This window comes from Macrosteles quadrilineatus, unplaced genomic scaffold, assembly GCF_028750875.1.
Source record: "Macrosteles quadrilineatus isolate MER2022 unplaced genomic scaffold, UCM_ALF_1.0 Scaffold_3__2_contigs__length_128488019, whole genome shotgun sequence".
In the NCBI taxonomy this organism is placed as follows: domain Eukaryota; kingdom Metazoa; phylum Arthropoda; class Insecta; order Hemiptera; family Cicadellidae; genus Macrosteles; species Macrosteles quadrilineatus.
In genome coordinates this window covers 43285651-43301095 of record NW_026542596.1, presented here as the reverse complement: position 1 = coordinate 43301095, position 15445 = coordinate 43285651, and the positions used below count along the sequence as shown (strand labels likewise).

The 15445-nt window shown below is 35.8% G+C and overlaps 1 protein-coding gene across 4 annotated transcripts in view; it reads left to right on the top strand.

The window, feature by feature from the left end:
* Positions 1-15445, top strand: part of LOC128988577 (rap1 GTPase-activating protein 1) — a 284990-nt gene that overhangs the window by 146831 nt on the left and 122714 nt on the right. The window contains exon 1 of one of the 4 annotated variants that reach the window (XM_054409975.1): positions 14143-14256. The exons of 2 other annotated variants lie outside the window; for them this stretch is intronic. The gene's annotated coding sequence lies outside the window, so the exon portion shown is untranslated. Of the gene's footprint in view, positions 1-14142; positions 14257-15445 lie in introns of those variants that run through there. One more of the 4 variants, XM_054409976.1, reaches the window with a different exon arrangement.

Sequence of the window (15445 nt, the reverse complement as noted above, 5' to 3'; positions counted from 1 at the left end):
ATCATTGATAGCGTCTAAACATCAACGATAGAAGAATTCAAGTGTAGTAGCCAGCCGCCACAGTTCATTGAACAGCCGTCCAACAGATGGTTCCAACCAATCAGAAGCAATGTTTATCACTGATCAAGAGCCACTTGAAATTATTGATGCCTCTCTCTTCACTCGATTGACGGCGTTGAGAAAGTGAAAATCTCTCGCTTTCAGTCTGGGAGTGTGAGAGTATGGTGATTTATAGCTTTCACGATGCATTTGAGATTATCTGTAAACCAACTGTTGCAATCATCAGAATCCATGTGTAAAGGAAAGAGGGATAGAATTTGGTTGTGGCTTACCCTTGTTATGATTCTATCAGGAACGGAGGAGGTAAGTACCAAAAGTTCAACAAAACTATGTACAAAGATATTCTATCGAGAGTTTCTTTGGATGTCACATTCAACAAGGCAGAGGTGACATATTACAATGCTAAAATATTGTTTTTTCAAATCTATTGAAATCCTGAACCAAGTAATTGCTGGTCTGTGGAGATTGATTTCTTCAAAGCTTTTGAAAACACGTGAGCCAAGGAAAATGCCCAGCTTGGTATGGTATGGGCCCTATGTGAATGGTGACTTTATACTTGATTACAATTCCTACTATATTATGATAAGGAGAATTTTAATTTCAGTTCAAATTTTTAAAACCTAAAGCCGGAATTAATTTTTGTATATAACCCTCGTCTTAAACTTTGCTTTTGCCACTGTTAGAGGTTACAAAATGTAGAGACTAGAATCTGCAAAATACCCAGTACATTAGTACTAACTACCAATAAAATTCTATTTACTCCAGTTTCCGAGCACGCGTTGGACATTGACATTAACTGGGCAACTCCTGATCGACAATCGCTTGCTCAACTCCCATTGTTTGCTCGAGGTCGGACGCGAGCAATCATTAATCTCTGACAGCTTATTGCTTATAAAGCGCCGTTCACTATTGCTCAAAATTACTTCCCTTACTATCAAGGTTGCGGTGCTCCTGTAATGTCTGCTTTCTTTGACCTGAACTCAGCCTCAGCGTGAGGCGTGATTGAGGCTGATTGCTGTGTGCAAACTGGTTCAAAATGTTTAAATCTAAATGTTAAATGGTTGCCCCACACTAAACTTAATGGCGCATATTTGTGACGTAAATTCAAGTGGGGGAGTAAAATTGTGTGCAAAACAGGCTAGACCTACCCATAGAACCGGTCACACTCAAATTTCTTCCCAGGAGTGCTTAGAAAGAGCAAATAAATCCAGGGGTTGATACGAAAGCTGGTCCACGGTTTTAATTAATTAATTATTTAATAGAAGGCTCGGAGCTCTTAAAGCGCTTGGAAGTCCTGCAGACACTAAGGGGTGATATCATCCTCACCCTCGTAATATTGTTCGGAATTATAATAGTGTGTTGTGTAAGTGTAATTTTGCCGAACTTTAAGGATGTTTTAAATTTTCAATGGTTGCAGCTTATATGCTTATGAATAGCCAGGAAGAGAAGTTCTGTTAGTAGAAGAATGATTATTCGCCATATTACCAAATAAGATGGGAAACATTATTGGGAGCATTTAGTTTAAAACATGATTGAAGTAACATGGCTTGTGTAGCTTTGCCATTACCACCAGCCATTACTTCAGACAGGACCAATTTAATTGAAGTCCAGATGATCTAAAATAGCCAGGTCCAGTTTCGAACCAACAAACAGATTTTGACTTTTCTCCGGATCGAACCGTAAATCTTCTGATACCCAGGCGAGCACTATTTCTACTCAGCTACTCAACTATAATGTATTTACTCAAAAAGATGCACCTTACCTTTTTGCAACCTTTTTGGAATACTCTAAGTAGATCTTTTAAGATTTCTCTATACTTAAAACGTAATAATAAGTTTAAGTTCATCTAGCATGGAGCCTTCAGATACAGTAATGTGCTCTTCTCTCCTCGTACGATCTTATCGAAAGTTTCCACCGTAACTTGTTTGAATGGAAGCCTCCAGCTCTGGAGAATAGTTCTGATATCCATCCAAAGAAAATCTTCAAACTTTATGTTAATTCAGAAGGTATGCCGTTTTTGATTACCGTGAAATATTCTCCCGCCTTCTAAGACAACTTTAGCGAAACGTACAATCAGCTGTTGCGATCAGCCGGGTTTGAATGACAGGTCGAACGTCGAACTCTTAGCTCAAGGACAATCAGTCGATAGTATGCGATAGTGTCTGCGGCCAAGGTCGATCCTCGAACCTGACTGCGATAACATGATCGGCGAAGATATCGTAGAGGCTGTGCAAAGGATACAGTTTATCTTATCTATTGCTGCTACCTTAGAACAGTCTGAGATTTGTTTGTGTCCTTCAATCTGGATACTAAGATTCGAAGTCCTACTCGTTTTGTAAAACTTGAAACTTACATGTCAGAAACAGAAACTTGATATATGTTCTATATCTTTCCAAACTTTTGCGTGCTGACTCTAGTCTACAATTTATATTTTTCCATAATCTACGATTTCTTAATGAGCTTACGATTAAATCCTACGATCTTCGACTAAATTGCGTCATTGACTTTGGATACTACAATTGGAAGCACACTTTATGTTGTAAAATTGGAAGTCTCGGTGTCTTCTGAATCATGTTTGATGTGGTTTTACATGTCCGGTTACACTTAAGAATGATTTTCAATTAATTTTGGAAAAATCTTCATTGCGCTCCTTACTCTTCATTCATAATAACAAAGACCCATTAGCTTATAGATATATCTTTTTATCAGGCTGATAGCATTAATGTTGGTTGCATGAAAAAATATATAGGCTAGTAAACATAAAAACTCAATGAGCATATACTATAGACAGATATCTACCAAACTTGACATCCCTGGCTGATCCTAATATGATAAATCTATAATGAAGAATGTAAAATGCATGGTGTTAACCACCACTATGAATGTTTTCAAATAAAATGCAGTATGACAGTAACATAGTGTAATAAATCTACTTCCAAGACTATCTGGTTATGTTTATCTCATAATATCTTCATTGGGTTTCCCTCAAAGGGTACATAAAATAAATTACATTTCCCAAATACAATTATTTATGAAAACACAATATTACAAAAACGACAATATTAATTGTTATTATTGAAAACACATTATTAGTTTCCCTAATAACTACGTAAATAGATAAATATATAAATAGTAGCAGCAATAAATAATCCAATAAATATCACATTAATGAATATCAACATAGAATACCGGTAGGTTAACAATGTTTTCTGAATGTTGGCTCAGCTATCACTGCAGATGTATTGTTAACGTATCTGATTATGTTATTTAACAGGTGATTATTAGTTAATCAATAGCTACAATAGCAATTATTAGTTAACAATAACGACAGTTTACTTGGGCCTAAACAGGTTATTCGTGTGAAGATAGTATGGTCGGCAAGTAGTTTTCAAAGTTTAATGTAAAATTATATTATTTTTTACAATAATGTCTTTGAGGAAAAATCTAAAATCATTTTTCTTTAACAGTGACAGACAAGACAGTCGTTGATAAAAGTGATTCATGTCCTGTTGTATGAATCACAATCATGACAAATAATATTTTTCACTTCCCTAGTCCAGTTCAGTTACGCCTCGCGCGGTCGCCAGCTTGCAAGTGGATTTATCGTTCGTGATTGTTTGTCAGTTTAGATTTTTTTTGTTTAGTTTAATTTTTATTCACATTCTGATATGGAAGGCACTAGGCCGAAAATGAGAAATTCGTTTACTAGGAGAAGAATTCGCAGTCGCAGTCTGGATAGAACTGATGAAGATTGTGAACTGAATGCTCCGTTTAAGTCCGTACGTGAACGAACCGCAGAGCTTCTCAAATCTGTCAGGTTAGTTTGGGGAGTAATTGACGAATTACAGCACAAATTGTCTTTAAGTCTTCTACTAGAAAAAATAGTAATGGTATGCTTAATTACTTTGTATAGTATTGTTCTTACCTGACCTCTTAGTAAGAAGTTTGCCACTAGCAGTACACCTTCCCCACTACTGTTTATATCATTACTCTCACTTTACAACATAGTAAGCAGAATGTGACTGTAGTGGTACACCTTTCCCAATTACTGTTTATAACCTCATCCTCGCTTTTTCCAACTGCAGTTCATAATCATAGCCTTAATTCACCACATAATAAGAAGAATGCGACTATAGTGGTACAAAGTTTCCAACTACTTTTTGTACCCCACTACTTTACCACTCACTTTATTCGAGCGTATACGATCGCGTAGTAAGCGATCTGCTCTACTACCAAAGTGCGGTGCCTTAGGTCCCCGAGGTGTCGGGTTCAAATGCAGCTAATGACGAATATATGTTGTCAATGATTATGCCGCCACCCTCTAGGTCTAGCCTGAATGTCTAAAACTAATCCAGATTATAACGTAATGTCCTAGGATGGGATTGTGTGCTGAAACCCCTCGCTTTACACGAATGAAGAAGTATTCCACTGTAGTGGCGCGCCTTCCACATCTGATGAACAACCCTCAAACACGCTGAGCCACCTTTCGCTCACCGCGAATCATTAATTGCTGTTAATGTTGCCCCAAGTAGGACAGTGGCGGATTTCGAAATCACCGCAGAAGTTTATTGGAATTGGAAACATGGGTTTGTTCGACATAACGCAACTGTGTGGTAGTAAATTTGATAGGTAATCGAAAATGTTTACCTTCAATGAAAGGGATTTATTTCGGGAAATAATGTGGTTATTTTAGTGGTTACAATAATGTAGGGTGTTGTAATAGGTTAGTTTTTTCTTCCCTGTTTTGCCTAACGCGATTGCGAGTTTTAGGTGAAAGCCTGATGTGGCAAATACAAATTGCACATTACAGTTTGGGGAAAATTAAACATACTATTCCGTAATAATTGTAAAACAACACACTACTTTTGTATAAGCGTGTGTATTGGGCTGTGGATCGAATAAATATTTTTGAAGAACGCAAATCACTATTCCTTTTAAAATGGTTACGGAAATTCATCGCAAATAGTCATGATTGGCGGAACAATGATTTTGAGTTTTAAACAGATTATTTTGTTTAATAAGAAGATAATCCCATTACAAAATATATATACTACTTCCATCTACTTCCGAAAGAAAGTAATATTGTTTTCAACCCCTCGCTTTTCAGAAGAATGCTTTAGTTTTCCCGACGTTTTCTTCTCCAACTTTCATGGTTAGCTAAACGCCACGCATAATAGCTACTGAAGTGACACATATTGGATTTGGCTGTCAAGTCACCAAGGCGGTCTGATTGCTGATAAGACACAGGCTAGTGATAAGACCAGTAGTGATAAGATATCAGCCTCAGTGGTGACGTCACCAGTGGTACTGCAGCCACCGCCCATAACCTGGTCCAGTGGTTCGAAACCCATAGTTACCGAGTTTGAATAGTTAGATCTTTGGTTTACACGTACAATGATAATAGTCAAATATTTTGTAACGGGCTGTTTAACTGATTGTCGTCTGTACAGTTGTGTGTTATTATGCGTTTATTGGAAATAGGACTAGGCCTTGTGTTTCGCAAGCTCAAAGATTGGGTATTGTAGAAGAATAAAAGGTAAACATTCTTTTTATGTCAAGAATGGTTTGCAACAAATAAATGTCCAATAACTAAAACATTTATACGACGATGCAACAATGCTATGACTATCAGCTGATCGGTATTGAAGTAAGTTCGGTGTTGCCAGCTTATGAACTTGTTTTGTCTCTTACACAGTGACTCTCTGTAAATTACTTGTAATAATTTGGATTAAACTAAAAAAACAACCTGTATATCTTACGCGGTTGTAGCCTACCCTACCTAATTAATACAGTAGAAAAAAATTATAGAAAGGGTAACTGTTAAATTAGTAATATTAAAGCTTTGTCACAAGCTTAATCCAGATGTTTCTTTGGCCAGGACCATTGATTTTCGTTTCAAACTATTAAAATTGCTTACTGACTTCTCAGAATCGAACCGGCAACACTCTGATCATAGGCGAGCACTTTATCCACTCTTCGGCTGTTTGGAGTACTGTAATGTAAATTAGCCATGGATTGGCCCACAAAGACTCACTCCTCACATTACCACAGTACTAAAAATACTATTGCTATATATTTTTCACTCTTGTTAATAATTTAAAGACCCTAAGTTTTGGAACTGAATAACATAACAATACGAATATAGTGTTGTATATTCAATGGGTTTGGTTCATAACAATAATATGATCTTAAGATATTTCTAACGGTAGCTAAATTGCTCCAAGTCCCGTTCTCACACCCTATTGGAATCCACTTTCACTTGTTCAATGTCCGACCAATAACCTTTGAGTTTGATATATTTACACTCGTTGCTAGATTTTATTAGCTTCGGGCTGCAGACGTTTTACTGATATCAATCTTGAGTTGATTTAAAGTAGATTTTTAAGACGTTAAGGTTGACAATTGATATTAGGTCATTTATATATAACTGTAAATACTGTATTAATTGTATAGTATACCAAACACACAATTTAATGATTTAGTATAAACAAAGACACACTAAAGATCAAATTTAACTATACCTTAAATAAAAGTCGTAAAAAATAAAATCCGTAGTAAAAATCCCTGTGCGACTGATCAACAAAATCTTTACTCTAAATACCTATACATATCAATATAAACCAATAAACTTCAACTATATACCTAATCATCCCTAAAAATGAAGTCCCCATGATGGTTTTTTGTCTGATAAAAATTTCAATAATAAAAAATAAATACTGTAAATCTTAAGATTAGTTTACTACACATTTCTTAAACTCGGAATGGTTGTAGGTATTACATTTTTTTAATAGACGTATTATTTTTAAAGGGTGGAGTGTACATTCACTTGGAAAACCAGGAAACCTACAACGTTAAAAAAAACGCATGGAATCTTTCGAGCAGTTTCGTACGGTAATCAGACAATCAGCATATATCAGCTGGAAGGAAGTATGGTTGGCGCGCTCTTTTGGTGTCACCTGAACGTCTGGGCCAGGTTGTCAACGGATTTTGTACAATAGTCCCCCCCCCCCTTACACCGGCTCAGAAGAGAGTACTCAAGCCACCTTGGTGGTCAGGCACAGATATGTTAATGAGGGAACTAAACCAATTAACTGAGTGATTTGATACTTATTGTGGAGCTGCCTAATTGAAGATTGTATTGGTTAGTGTTACAGTTGATTCAATTAGGTTAAAGGTAATTAGACAGATTGAAATTGAGATGTGCTTAGTGTTTTCATTCTTGTTAAGTGTTAGGTAGATTGTATGTATTTGTTGTGCCCTAATTATCTTTGTGAATCTAAACTATACATATACTCTTCAATTTCTATTTGGAACGTCTGTCTAGAAATCTTACAATGCCTTGCTAAGCAACATTTAAGTAAATTAGATGTTTATATTAAGCTGATAGCCAATATTGACAAAACGTGATCTTTCTAGAGAGGAGGAGATAACAAATACAAATGCAAGTGTTTTTATCACAAATTTTATACAGTCAAATTCCAATAAAAAAGTGCAGCGTTTTCCCTTATATGGTAATGTACACAACGTACTATAAGGGGACTCTTCAAATACAGTAAACTATATTATTTTAGTACAGTACTAAAAATTTACAGTATGTATATTGATCAGAGTATGGTGTTGTACCTACTTGTACGGCAATGACGTTGACAGCTACATCTATGGCAACGACGTTGACATCTACATCTATGGCAATGACGTTGACAGCTACATCTATGGCAATGACGTTGACAGCTACATCTAATGGCAATGACGTTGACATCTACATCTATGGCAATGACGTTGACATCTACATCTATGGCAATGAAGTTGACAGCTACATCTATGGCAATGACGTTGACATCTACATCTATGGCAATGACGTAGACATCTACATCTATGGCAATGACGTTGACAGCTACATCTATGGCAATGACGTTGACAGATACGTCTATGGCAATGACGTTGACAGCTACATATATCACAATGACGTTGACAGCTACATCTATGGCAATTACGTCGACAGCTTCAGCTACTGTAGTGTAGACGTATTATCAATCCAATAACATTACGTAGTGAAACGTAACATTTACACGTCAAACAGATATCCCAACATACGATCGAATGAATGTCAAATCTGGTAAAATCCATAGTTTGCGACCCCTATATAAAGTGTTCGAGTTTCGCAAGCCCGATAACTCTAGTGTACTTGTAGGACAAACAGGTGGAGCTCAATAAAGACATCATGGATGTAAATGCTCGTTGTAAGTGCCCGGTAAGAGCGGGGAGTGCCGTGACGGACGGGCAGTGCCGGGCAAGACACGGGCATGACACGGGTACATGCCCGGCCGAGCTATCTGGGTCACTGCATAATCATCAGGCTTTGTCTCCGCGGGAGAGTGCCTTTCTTCAAAAATAATTTGGACCAGCTGGTGGACACAGGTTTTGTGTTTTGGTTGGTCAGTGGTTTGATGAGTATTGGTTTTATCAAAGTTTGCGGGTGGTTTTAATATAACTGTTTACTCCTACTTCAAGAATCTAGTGATCAGATGTATTTAAAAAGAATATCATTCTAAAACCGAAACCACTTATACAGTAGAATTGTTTTCTTTAGGACAAATGCATGTTTTACATAGTGTATGCCTAAATCCCACAATAGTCTTTTCTTTTCAGACATACGTGTAGGAGATGTGTGACAGCATTATGAATTTCTCTATAGTGTTATATACATTCAATTGTGACAGACTTTCAACCTACGAAATAAATTCACATTTACCAGAAAAAGAGAATTTTCTAGGACTTGTTTGTACACATTAATAATTTATCGTGTGATTCCAAACGTTTAAAGTTTTTAGCAAGGAATCAGTTAAAGAAACCCTAAAAACTAACGGTTTTCTTCTTTTTCGTACGCCATTAGAAACTCCAAAAACCCATTCAACCTCAATTAAGTACTTATCGTTCAGAGAGATACGGATCTAAAACTCGCACCCCTCCGCGACGCCGCGAAACCTGATCAGCTGATAATCCTAGAACCCTCGCGACATTGTCGAGAAAAGGAAACAGGTAACCACGCCCGCGAGTACAACTATAATACAATTACATCCTATGCAAATAGAAACATGATCGGACAGGTCTGGAAACCGTCCAAAGTAAAGGTGAGGCGTGGCGACTGTCGGGAACATCTGATAGCTTGGGAACCGTCCTAGGAGGTAATTGTAACGGTTCGCGATTTGGTAATTAATTAGAGAACAACGAGATTTATGTGGCTCCAGCGTCGGACTTGGAATCAGGAAAGGGAATCTGGAATCGCGCCGGGAACTTGTTTTATTGGGTGTTGTGGATGTTTTACATGGCTACAAAGTAGGTAAACGTGTAGTTTTACTTGTTCTACAATTTATCAATTTATCAAACATCAGCCAGTGTCACTTCGTGACTTCAAAATTAGTGAAATAATTGAATTAATTTACAATTTTCTCTTGCAAATTCTATTAAAACACTAAATTTAACGTAAGTTATTTTCTTCTTTACATTTTAAACAAATTACATTACAATATTTTAGTACTTGAATTTACTCAAACATACTATGAAAACTCAAAATCATATCAAAACACAAAATCTAACGTAAGTCATTTCGTTCCTTACATTTTATACAAATAGAATTACAATATTTTCGTATGGATGTAAACAAAATTGTATCATAACTTTCTGTTCTGATGTAAACAAATGTAAACTTGAAAAAGTGCAGATGATTGACAACAGAATTCAGCACAAACTCGGAAATGTTATAAGCCTGTAGGACGAAGGGTTTTCACGGGATATCATTCAACCCGCAAAAGGGACATCTAAAAGGATAAGAGCACAGACAATATAATACTGTAATAGTTTTCCGTAGTCTGTGATAAGAGTTTTAAACGGATGCTCAATATATAGGGGTCGATTTGCTGAATACAAAAATCCAACAAATTCTTTTAATAATATAGAAGATAGGGTTGCCGTCTAGGTGTGTATTTTATTGCCCAAATTTGAGAGGGATTAGTGTAGAATGGTGTGAGCTGATCTGTGTAGCTTTGTTACGTACTAAGATCAGTATCGCGAGTACAAATTACGTTTAAAATCATCACAGACGGTTCTATAGTCTGTGCTTAAATTTAAAAATAAATAATATACGTACCTATAACATACTAAATTATAATCATAATCATTCAAGTGTGCAAAGAAAATCCCATCGTTGTCTTTTTACCCTCTAGCTACAAGAGTTTTGGTTATTCAGTTGTGTTTTTAAAGTTGCAATATGTCAATGTTTTTTTTTTTTTTTTTTTTTTTTTTTTTTATTGTTATCATAGATTACAAGCATAGAATAAGAACCTTAAATTTTTTACTCGTGTCGTTTAACAATATTTACGCGAGTTGCGTACACTACTTACCTACGACATATTTTAATTACTAAAATAACTTCTAAGAGAGGTTATGTTTTCGTATAATCTATAATTGCCACTGACAGTGATGCGACGAAACATTGTACCAAACAATAATTGCACCACTCAACAATTAAATTGGCCTGAACAGCTGATTAGTTGAAGTTAGAATCATTACAATTTTACTTCTCTCTCAATCCTTGAACCTCATTGGTCCGATGCCCGTGTTGTTATGAGTAAAACTATGCTGTTATGAAAGTAAACAATGCTGTTATGTGAAACTTGTCAACTCTAAGAATTGAACTGAAATGGCTACTTTAAAAAAGGGTCATAGGTTAAATCCTGTTCGCCTATGTTACAAGTAACGCAGTACTGTACACAGCATTTGAAGAAAACGCTAAATTTTTTCATACGGACATTTGTATACACTGTGGAAACAGCTTAAGGTACGTTTTGCCTGGAGCGACAGGTGCGACGGTCGCGCAGCGACCGTCGCTTAGCGGCAGTCGCGGGACACTGATCAAAGGGGTTTTGCATAGTCCTGTTTTGCTTGGAGCTACTGTCGCTAGAGCCGCGAGCTGCAGTCGCTGGGTACTGCTCCAAGACCAGTCAGGAGCGACGGTCGCTTAGCGACAAGTTAAATTTTAGTGGTGAGGAAGACTACAGTTTATTAGAAGAAGTGGCAAAACACCCCGCGCTTTATATTATATCCTACAAAGACCAAGGAATAAAGGACAACATCAGGTTAGTTTAATATTATGTTATTATATTATAAGTTATTTTAACATATTAGTAGATTATTTAGATTGTCAACTTTAAATACTTCTAATTACATTTTCGTTTAGGTAATTTAATAAAATATTGTTCTGTATAAATGGTTGTTGATCAAATTGGCTTAAAAGTCAGGCGTGTCATATGTAAATATATAAAATGCCAATTATTAAAGTAATGTGTTAAGAAGAGGCTATTCAAATATTAATGGAGTATATAATGTAATTGGTATTTTTTCATTTACTATACAATCAACAAAATATAATTTTCACTCTGTGAGGAGGTTGTTTATAATACTGATTTCCAATTCAAGTTATGCTTGTGTACTACAGTACAATTGAGTAATTTTATTACATTTTGGCTTGTGATATGGCAGTTTTGGAATGTTACTCATAACAAATAACTAGGCCTATAAAGAATACTTTATTGTTAAGTTTTGCCTGTTTTACTAAGAGAATAATTTATCGAATTTATTTAGTGACTTTATACTTAGTGCGCACTTTTGAGGTTAGTTGCACTGACGGTACCACGTCTCGTGACGCCAGGAAGAAGAAGTTGTCGCTCCAAGCAAAACAGTCTACCACCCCGCGACTGCGGCTCGGCGACAGTCGCTGCGCGACCGTCGCACCTGTCGCTCCAGGCAAAACGTACCTTTAAATGTGTTGATAAAAATATAATAGAACAGTTTTTAATTTATCGACTCTATATTGAAGTGAAACTCACATTTGACTTTGGTGGTACCAACGCGTCAAAGGTCTTCATTTCGTGGGGGAAATTATTCAATTTATTACAGAAAATATTGCAATATTTTATTAGTTCCAACATAACTTTTATTATAGCTTTTTCGTTTGGCTAGGTCTTTGTGAAACCCTAATGTTTTAATTTAAATTATATAAGGATAAGTCAAACAGTGTATGATTATCATAAACGATTTCGCCACATTGTGCGGGATTTAACTACCAACTTCCCAAAACAAAATAATTACCGTCATCGTCTGGAGTTGACCAGTTGACCGTATGAAGGGGCTCGGAATGTAGAGCAGCCTGGCTGGATGACCAGTTGTCTGGGAGCTGGGAACATCGGCCTCAGGCTATCACCTGCGTTGTCTCCTGGTTCTGAGATACTGGAAACAGAACTCCTCTTGGATACTGCAGCCATTCCCTGGTGGATTTATCAGCCCCAATGACAATGATTGTAAGGTACTGGAAACTAAACAGTAGATTTCGTTACTAGACCGGAATATAAGTGTTTACCGGACAAGCGCGTTCGTTCCCGCGTGAGATGGAGTCGAGTGCGAGATTATCATACGAGTCCGGTGAACACGTTTTGGACGAGTGGCATTTTTCGCTTTACTACGCTAAAATAATCTAAGAATTAAATAAAAATATTTCAATCCGTTGTGAACTGAAGGTCTTCATTACTTATAGCTTCTATGAGAGGTCATGCTTTAGCTTATAACAACCTCATTGTCATTAGAATACTGTATTAGACAAGTGTTATTAACGAACTCAGTGAGTTTAGCTTGTACTTTACAGATTAAGGACGAAATCTACAGGAAAGTCTATTGAAACAAAGTATTCTGACCAACAACTATTCCTATGATAGCCATGTGAATACAAACAGCTGATCGGTATGCAACAATGCATTCAATAGTATACAACAAATCATATGCCTTCTCAATAAACCACTCTACATTTTAGCTTGGAATAAAGAGTATTTCTTCGTGTTCTTCAAACAGGCTTCACATATTACACTCTTCGACAATTGGGTCAGGTAGGTTTGGTTCTTTGTAAGGGACCTTTCTAAAAATAGTTCTATTTTGTGGGAGCCAACGAAAATTTGACGTTGTCAAGACAGATAACGTTGTGTTTGAGAGCAAGGACACCGTTCACAGAATAGCTTTTAGGGGTTTGGTTTGAAGAGTAGCAAATTGTTTGTCTGTGTTCGTTGTTAAGCTAGAACAACTCAATTTAGAGTTTTTTTCGTAGTTTTTTCCATTTAAAAGTTAACTGTAATGTACTATTACTAATTTTTTTCTTTTTCTTTCAGGTAAGCAAAGGAGATTCTTAGAATGGAGCTGGAACATACATGACATTCGGTAGGAAAATGCAAAATCAATAATTTCATCTGGTAGAGTGTAACCACAGAGAAGTAATATACATTTAGTAAAAAAATTATATTACTTCTCTGTGGTGTAACTAAAGTAAGGCTTGGCATGTTTAGTATGAGCTTCATTTACAGTAATCATATGTAGTACGCTGCTTTAGTTTTTTAGTATGTATCCTCTTTTACTAATGGTAGAATAAGTCCTTAGGTTTGACACGTTCCTTCCTAGCCGCCACACTTCTCTGTATGTATGTTCTACCAACGCCTAGAGAATGTGTTGAAAGAGGTACTTTGACATAATAAAGAATATCATTATATTCTTGATATAATAAGGATTAATACTTTTTATCGAGTTCATTTATTAAACATTTTATCAAATTTATACATATTGTCAATGTACATATTGTGCCTTAATTAGTTATAAAAGAAAAGCTAATATGAAACATGAAAGAAATATATGAGTAAAATAAACTGGGGTGAGACAACGATTCAAGGGGAAAAGACGAGATAAATGTTGAGGAAGACAAAATACGCTACTATCACTACATTCCACAAATGCATAACCTTCAAGCCGGGTCCATTCAATAATTAATCCTTAACAAACAAGTACAATTCTCAGATCCCATTACAAGTGTTATTATACAACTGGCAGGTACTGGTGGACGTCTACCTATTGTTGAGTGTGTGCGCGTGTGTGTGTGTACAACAATGATTGTCGTGCGCATGTGCGACGCATTGTTGCAGAGGTGCGCGGGGAGGGGGGGAGGTACAGCGAACCAGCTCCCAGCTTCATTTAGTATTAGTTTAGTTGTCGCGCAGACTCCGTTGTGTACGGAGCGCACGTGCGTCAGTGATTTCCGTGTGATGCGTTTGCGCTTTGGTGCAGTGATTGTTGACTATTGGATTATTGTCTATCGATATTTATGGGGTAATTAACTGCTTTGTAGTGTAAGTTAGTTTGTTTTAGGTACAATCTAAGTTGACGTTTTTCTTTCTACAGTGTAGGCGATTGATTTTAAATAGTTTTGACAGTGTTATTTTTATTTTAAACGAAATAAATTTTATATTTCTTCAACTTTGTTCTATAAAAGTATATGTAACTGAAAGTCAAATTAATTATTTATTTTGGAATATATATTATTTGATTAACTCCGCAGATACATATCTTGAACATATTTATAACTGTTTATCCCTCATTAATATCAAAATAATTACCACTTGTACACATATTGTTACTCAGTTCCCTTAATCTGTAACACTTTCCTACGTAACACGTTAATTTAATAATTTTAATAATGTTAATAATGTCAATATGTAGTTTTTTAGCATTATTACTATATTTGTAATAAACTATTCGAGCTTCTAAACCTAAATTAAAATATGTCTTGGTAATTTGTAACTTATGTAGTTTTTTAGCATTATTAGTACCTATTAATCTTTGTTTCATTTTTTTTTCTTATAAAACTATTAGAGTTTCTGAACTTAAATTAAAATATTTCTTGGTAATTTGTAACTTACTTTCCGGGAGTGTAATAGTGATAGTTAAATTAAACTTTACTGTCTTTACTAAAGCATTCTAGATTAATTTTCGTTTACTGTTTTAAATTTACGATATAAGTTTGCCAAAGGAAAATGGTATATTTGTTTGAAATTTGGAACCAGATCATATAGAAAAGAGTCACCAGTAAGTCGTCTCTGCATCAATCAGTAATGCGAGGGATAGTTGGTACAGAATGTTAGAGTTTTTACACTATTTTTAGCATTTAAAATAATGTATAAGAACACTGACGACACAGGCAAGCACGACAGTCGCGTGTGTGGTGTACACTAGTAGTACAAGTAGTAAAAACTATTGAAACCTAAAATAGCTCTAATTGGATAATAATCAAACACCGCGTTGTATAGTAGCGTTTTGATGTAGGATTCAACCCTGTAGAATTGATATTACGAGTTTATTGAGTCAGTGACATTGTCAAATCACTTGGTACTTGAGTATTACTGACAGTTCATAGATAACAGGTAAAATGCACTGAACATTATGGGACAGCCATGTATTACGATAAATCAAATACCTATAATCTCCTAAAATATGAATAATTTGTATTATTTTTACATAT